This window comes from Chiloscyllium plagiosum, unplaced genomic scaffold (genome assembly GCF_037043375.1).
Source record: "Chiloscyllium plagiosum isolate Xiang-an unplaced genomic scaffold, Cpla_swu_hap1 HiC_scaffold_45, whole genome shotgun sequence".
In the NCBI taxonomy this organism is placed as follows: Eukaryota; Metazoa; Chordata; class Chondrichthyes; order Orectolobiformes; family Hemiscylliidae; genus Chiloscyllium; species Chiloscyllium plagiosum.
This window is the reverse complement of record NW_028270183.1, coordinates 103,202,864-103,210,442: the sequence shown is the minus strand read 5'-3', so window position 1 is coordinate 103,210,442 and position 7,579 is coordinate 103,202,864.

The following is a 7,579-nucleotide window of genomic DNA, read 5'->3' as shown; positions in this document are numbered from 1 at the left end:
TTCAATTAGATTTTTAGGCATTTGATGAATGTATAATGTTATTAATGATGCATCTTTTCAAATTCTAGCTATTGCCTGTCTCCTGGCAAAGCTTTTAGTGATTTGCCCAAGACACCAACTTGCCAACTCAGCCAACTTGCCACTCATACCCTCTTAGTTTCCTTTGTTCAGATTCCAATTTCTAGTTTCAGAATGAACTACGGTACTGTCAGATCTCACAGGGTCCATTGTAGCAACGTTATTAATTATACTTTCTCATTGTATAGGACTAAATCTAAAGTAGCCCAATCTCTAATTGATTGTGCTATGTTAAATTTCAACTGAGGAATTGTGGGTGGTATTAATTGCACAATTATCATTGAACATTCCCACTTTTAAACTTATGATGGAGGGAAGGGTATTGATGAAGCTGCTGGAGATGGCTTGGCCTGGGATATTTCGCTGAAGAACTGGGCCTTTGTAATGCAGTACTTGGAGGTGCATCGTAAATTAGGGCTGAGTCAGCATGACTTCTGAATTTTGTTCATCTATTGTTTACAAGTTGCATAAGCAGAGATATAAAACAGTTAAATTAATAAAAACACAAATTCAGCACTAGCTAAATACAATAACGATGGTGGGTCGGGGCATGTGTTGTTTCTGTATCATGTGGTAGCTGGAGACATTCACTGTCTCGCTCAGCAATCCTAACCTGCGTTGTGACGAGTTCATTGAATGTGCTATCCACTACCTCCTCAGCATCGCAGATGCTCCACAGTGAGTCAATCCTTAGCTCCAGAGCCGTCATGCGGTCAAACAACAGCTGCAGCTGGACACATTTCTTACAAGTGTAAGAGTCAGGAACGTCAGACACGGTCCTAAGGTCTCACATCAAGCAGTAGTCACATGCCACGGGTTTGAGGCCCCTGCCATTGTAAGCTTAACTTTATACGAACTAACTAAAACCAAACAATACACTTAAATAAATGAAAAAGATGGATAAGAAATAAAAGCCTTACCTTACAGGATCTTTTTCTTCCAGTTAGTGGCGGGGGGAGGGGGGGGGGTCGTTAGGGAGATATACATGTAGTATCTTGGTATAGCCACTGCCCAAATATAAATTAAGCCCTAAACTTCCCGGCAGCCCTAACTTCACTCCTCATTCTCTCCTCGCCGCTCTGGAAAAATAGAGTTCGTTGTCTAGTAGGTTTGGTGGAGGTGATAGATAACAGATCCTGTCATCACTGGACTGATTCAGAGGACTCCTCTTTCCCAGTTAATTAACTCACTCTTAAGTATTTATTGTTGAGTCTGTCCATTTTAAAGAAAAAAGTAATTGCCGGAGTTGTGCTGAAATGATATTTAAAATTTCATGCAACAAGACTCTTCAATGTTCCAATGAGGTTAGGAATAGATTGGTAGTAGAGTTAAATACATGGGCAAAGAACTGGTAGAGGAGGCAGCACTTCCGATATGTGTATCATTGGAATTCCCGAGTCCCTCTCTCAATCAAATCTCTATAATATTAACATCGCAGTTATATATACTGACCCAAGCTCCAAGTTCATCCGTCTTGCCTGTCATACTCCTCACATTATAATCAGCGCACTTCAGACTGCCAGGCCCATTATGTTCAGTAACCTTTGTCTGTTTGTTGTTGGTCTTAGCTGTACTGGGATTAGTCACCAACCCCGCCTCAGTCGTGTACTTGTGGACCTACTGCTCTGGTTCCCACTGTTCCCCCCTCCCCCCAATGACCACACGAGCTTAAACCCTTCTGTTTCACAACAGCAAACCTGCCTGCCACGAGATTGCTGCCAGTGCAGGTCCATCCCGTTCTTCTTGCGAACATCCTACCGACCTGCAAATCCCAATGATCCTCATATCGGAGATTACTGTCAATTAAGGTCCATCCCGTCCATCTTGTATCCTATCGACTCAGGATCTGATGGCATTGGGCTGAAGTGTGTTTATGTCAACGCAATGACTAGTATGGGTAAGGCAGATGAACTTACTTCCTGATTCAATACATTGGACCATTATGTTGCAGCCATTACAGGCACTTAATTTGGAGAGGGACAGGACTGGGCGTTCAACGTTCCAGGGTATTGTTGTGTTAGATGAGATAGAAAGGAAGGGAAAAGAGGTGAACGAGCTGTATTAATAATCAGGGATCATGTTGCATTTGCACTCAGAGAGGTCGTACTGGAGGGCTCATCCACTGAGGCAATATGAGTAGAGCACAAAAATAAGATTGATGCAATTACTGTGTTCGGATTATACTATAGTCCGTTCAACAGCCACCGAGACTTTGAGAACAAATGTGTGGGCCAGTTATGGAAAGGCGTAATAAAAACAGAGATGTCACAGTAAGTGACTTCAACATCCCCAATATTGACTAGGACTCCCTGAGAGCAATGGCTTTAGATGGGGCAGAATTTGTTTGGTGCATCCAAGCGGGTTATTTGAAACGGTATGTGCATAGTCCACTACAGAAGGGTCATACTGGACCTCGTGTTGGCTAATGAGCCTGGACAGGTGACTGACATTGCATGGGGACAGCATTGTGGAATCATTTTGGAAACCCCTTCAGTTTTAAGATAGCTAAGAACATGGATAAGTCAGGATCTTTTGAGAAGCTATGGAATTGGAGTGAGGCAAGTCATGTCAGTATCAGGCAGGAGCTAGGGAGTGTTAATTGCGAGGAGTAGCTACCAGGCAAATCCACATTTTGTGTGCGGCAACTGTTTATTGTGTCCTTCACTGAATCAGCTTGTCTCTACAGGCACATAACATTTTTATTGTGGGTCAGAGAACCTCAGAATTAATAGAGCATTTATTGTGTCCTTCACTGAATCAGCTTGTCTCTACAGGCACATAACATTTTTATTGTGGGTCAGAGAACCTCAGAATTAATAGAGCACAGATGGAAGCCATTCAGTCTTTTGTACATCCACGAGCTCACCAACTACGCTGTCTGAAAGCAGAGAGAGTTGTTGGAGATAGACAGAGAGAGAGAGTGAGAGAGTGAGAGAGAGAGAGAGACAGAGAGAGAATGAAATAGAGATAAAGAATGTGAAGGGAGATAAACAGAGAGAAGAGAAAACGAAATGACAGAGTGAATGAGAAATGAAGAGATGTGAATCGGGGATGAAATGAGATAGATCAGGATACAGCATGAGGAGAAACAGACAGAAGATGGAATTTTTATATAAACATTTCCCCTGAACTGCAAGCCCTTTCTTTGGGAGCCATGCCCTCTGAGCGCCATGCTGACACTGGTTGTGTTCCTAGATCATTTATCTCCTATAATATTACAGAGTTGAGTGGATGACAGCTAAACAGAATACAATAGACCAATTGACCGACTCCAGAGAGAAGGTGGATTAATTTAAATACACTGTGTGTATTTAATAGCAGGAACTGATAACCCCCTGAGACGCTGTGCGAGAGACTGGGCCAGAGAATCTCAATGAGGGGGATCACTGTCAGAAGGGAAATCAACATCTCATCTGTGGGTCAAGTAATGACTGAAAAAGTTTGCAAACCACTTCCATGGTTTAGTAATCCACATTTCATTTCATATAGCTCGATATCATGAGTGTATTTTAACAATCTTATCTCTTTGTACATTTCATATTTTGGTTTGCGAGAAAATCATTTTGTCCCTGTATTTTGTGTTGAATAAATGCATTTCATTTCTGGGGAAGAAAGGACCTGTTCTGATGGGACAGCCTTTTTCGGATCCATGCTGGGACCAGAGTCCGAATGAAATGCATAACTAGGGCGGTAGCCAGGGATGTAAATGGAATAGGAGTTGTGGTGGGTATTGGGGAACGTGAATCAGTTATAGGGGGAATTAGAAACCTGAATTAAAAGAGGAGGTAAGAGTGCAGAATTCAGGATGGATTATTAAAATCTCCATCACAGACATAAATAGGATAGAGTATTTAGAAATGATTAACAAACAAACTTCAATCACACTGGAATACGAATGACAATGAGAGGAGGGATGGTTAATACAGGACTGACAGAGTTATATCAGAATGCATGCAGTATGAGGAATTGGGTAATTGAATTCGTGACCCAGATCGAAATTGGCAGGTATGACGTGATGGGCATCATGGATACATGGCTGCAAGGGGATCAGGATTGGGAGCTAAACATTCAAAGATATGCACCCTACCCAAAAGATACGATGGTGGGCTGACGAGGTGGGGTTGCCTTATCAGTAAGAAATGAAATTAAATCAATAGCAAGAAATAACATAGGGTCAGATGGTGTAGCATTTGCATCGGTAAAATTGAGGAAGCACAATGTTAAAGCAACCATAATTGGAGTCTTATACAAGCCTCCAAACTAGTAGTGAGGAGCTGGGCCATCCGATATATCAGGATATAGAAAAGATGTGTAGGAAAAGCAAGGTTACAGTGGTCATTGGCGATGTCAATATTCAGGGGGACTGGGAAAATCAGATTGGTAGTGGATTGTAAGAAAAGAAATTCATGAAATGTCTACAAGATTTTTTTTTGAGTAGCTTGTGGTGCAATCCACGAGGGAACAGGCAATACTGGATTTAGTGTTGTGCGAAGAGGCAGACTAGATAAGGGATCTTAAATTGAAGGAAGCGGTCGTAAGCAGCGATCATAACATGGTTGAATTTATACTGCAATTCGAGAGGCAGAAGATGGAATAAGAGGCAACAGTACTTCAGCTGAATAAAGGCAACTGCAGAGGCATAAGGGAAAAGCTGGGTAGCCTAGCAGAAAAGACAGTAGAACAGCAATGGCAGGAGGCTCTAAGAGTAACTTAGGAGACACAGCAGAGATACATTGCAAGGATAAAGAGGCATGGTAGAGGGAGGATGAGGCAACCATGGCTGCCGAGGGAACTCAGGGATAGCATCAAAGCAAAAAGGAGAAGTATATAATGTGGTAAAGGACAGGGTGAAACCAAAGTATTGGGAAGCTTATAAAGACCAACAAAGGGCAACAAAAATGTTTCAGGAGGGAGAAAATTAAATAAGGGGGTAAGCTAGCCACTTAGATATATAAAGTACAAAAGAGAGGCAAAAGTAGATAATGGAAATTATGCCAGAGAGGTCGTGGTGGGGAACAAAGGAATGGCTGAGGAACTTTGCATCAGTCTTCACAGTGGAAGACACGATTAATTTCCGGAAAAATCAACAGAGTGCGGGGAAAAACGGAGTATGGTGGTCATCACGGTTTAGAAAACTGAATGGCCAGAATGCAGATAAATCATCTGGACCAGAGGCACTACACCCAAGCCTTGTAAGTGAGATAGCTGAAGGTGTAGTGCAAGCGTTAGTTGTGATCTTTCAGGATTGACTAGAATCAGGAAAGGGTAAAGTGGACTGGAAAATCGCTAACGTGACACCCCGTTTAACAAGGGATTAAGGCAGAAGACAGAAAATTACAGAATGATTAACCTAACCTCAGTTGTGGGTAAGATTCTGAAATCCATCATGAAGGATGCGATTTCTGAATACTTGGATGTAGATGGTAAAATAGGACAGAGTTAGCATGATTTCATCAAGGGGCGGTCATGCCTGACAAACATACTGAAATGATTTGAGGATGTACTGAGCAAATTAGGAGAGCCAATGGATATTATTTTAGTGCACCTCAAGACGTCCTTTGACAAATTGCTACACTGGAGGTTATTTAGAAAGGGGACTCATGGTGTCAGTGGCAACGTGCTAGCATCGATTTAAGCTAGCAGAGAGTAAAGGTAAAATGTGCCTTCTCACGATGGCAGTCAGTGACAAGCATTGTTCCACAAGACTCAGTGTTGGGAGCACCAAATTTCACATTATACAGCTAACGATCTAGATGAAGGAACTGAGGGCACTTTGGCTAATTATATTATTAGAATCACGAGAGTGTGGAAACAAATCTTTTGGCAAAATAAGTCCTACACCAACCCTCCGAAGAGTAATCCAAGCAGACCCATTTTCTGCTGAAAAATTAACGTAATATCTGGGCAATTTAGCATGCTTATTTCACCTAATCTGCAAATGGTTGGACTGCAGGCGGAAACCAGAACACCCACAGGGAATACATGCAGATATGGAGAGAATGTGCAAATTCCAAACTGGCAGTCACCCTATGTGGGAAACGAACATGGGTCCCTGGTACTGTACTAACCACTAAACCACCGTGCCACCGACAGACTGATGTACAGACAAAACTAAGATATGAAGAGGGTCAGGTAGCATCGAAGAGATGGAGAGCTTGCAGAAAGGTGCTCCGCCGATTCTCCTCAACTTCCCAAGCCTCTGTGCTTGAACCCCACCCTTCCTACCACAACAAGGATCGACCGCTGTGGTCTTCAACTTCCATCCCACCAACCTCCAAATACAAGTCATCATCCTCCACTATTTCTGTCACCTCCAGTCAGACCCCACCACCAGAGATATATTTCCCTCCCCACCTCTATCAGCATTCTGCGGGGACCATTCCCTCCACCACTCCCTCATTAGGTCCACACCCCCAACCCCACCAAGCCATCATCCACTCCTGGCACCTCCACTTGCCATCCCAAGTTGTGCAAAACGCGCCTATACCTCCCCACTCACCTCCATCTCAGGCCCAAAGGATCCTTTCACACCCCGTAGACATTGTACGGTGTCCATTGCTCCTGTACATTGAGGAGACAGGATGTCAACTTTTGGAATGTTTCAGGGAACATCTCTGGGGCACACACACACACACACACTCACACACACACATACACACTCACACACACACACAATGACCCCACCACCCTATGGCCAAATACTTCAACTCTCCCTCCCAATCTGTCAAGGACATGCCAGGTCTGGGGCTGCTCCACTGCCAAACCCAAGTCACCCAACACCTGGAGGAACAACATCTCATCTTCCACCTTGGGACCGTGCAACCACACGGTGTCAATGTCAATTTCACGAGTTTCCTCATCTCACCTCCCCCCACCTTATCTGAGATCTAACACTCCAACTTCGCACTGCCCCTTTGAACTGTCCAATCTGTCCACCTTCTCTGACATTCACGATCACAATCCACCTTCGTCTAACTATCGCCTTCCACGCTACCACCCCCCCAGCCGTACCCTCTCCTATTTATCTTTCAGCCCCCTTCAGCCCACCCTCCTCTATCTTGACGAAGAGCTTATGCCTGAAATGTTGCACCTCCTGCTCCTCGGATGCTGCCTTACCGGCTGTGTTTTTCTAGCACCACACGTTTGGACTGTGATCTCTTGCAACTGCAGTTCTCACCCTTACCTGCAGAAGAATGTGGGCAGTTTGGGAGATTGGGTAAAGAACCGGTCGATAGAGTACAGTGTGCGAAAGTGAGTGGTCGTCCTCTTTTACAGAATGACAAGAGGCATGCACTATTTTCAACATTAAGAGTAAAATCAGAAGTCTGAAGTGCAAAGAGATTTTGGAGTTCTAGTCCAGGAGTCTCTCAAGGTAGACTTGCAGGTTGTCAGTAGTACGGAAGGCCAATACAATGATGCCATTCATTTCAAAAGGGTTAGAATATAAAAACATGGATTTGCTTCTGAGGCAGTATAAGGGTCTGATCAGACTACATTTGGA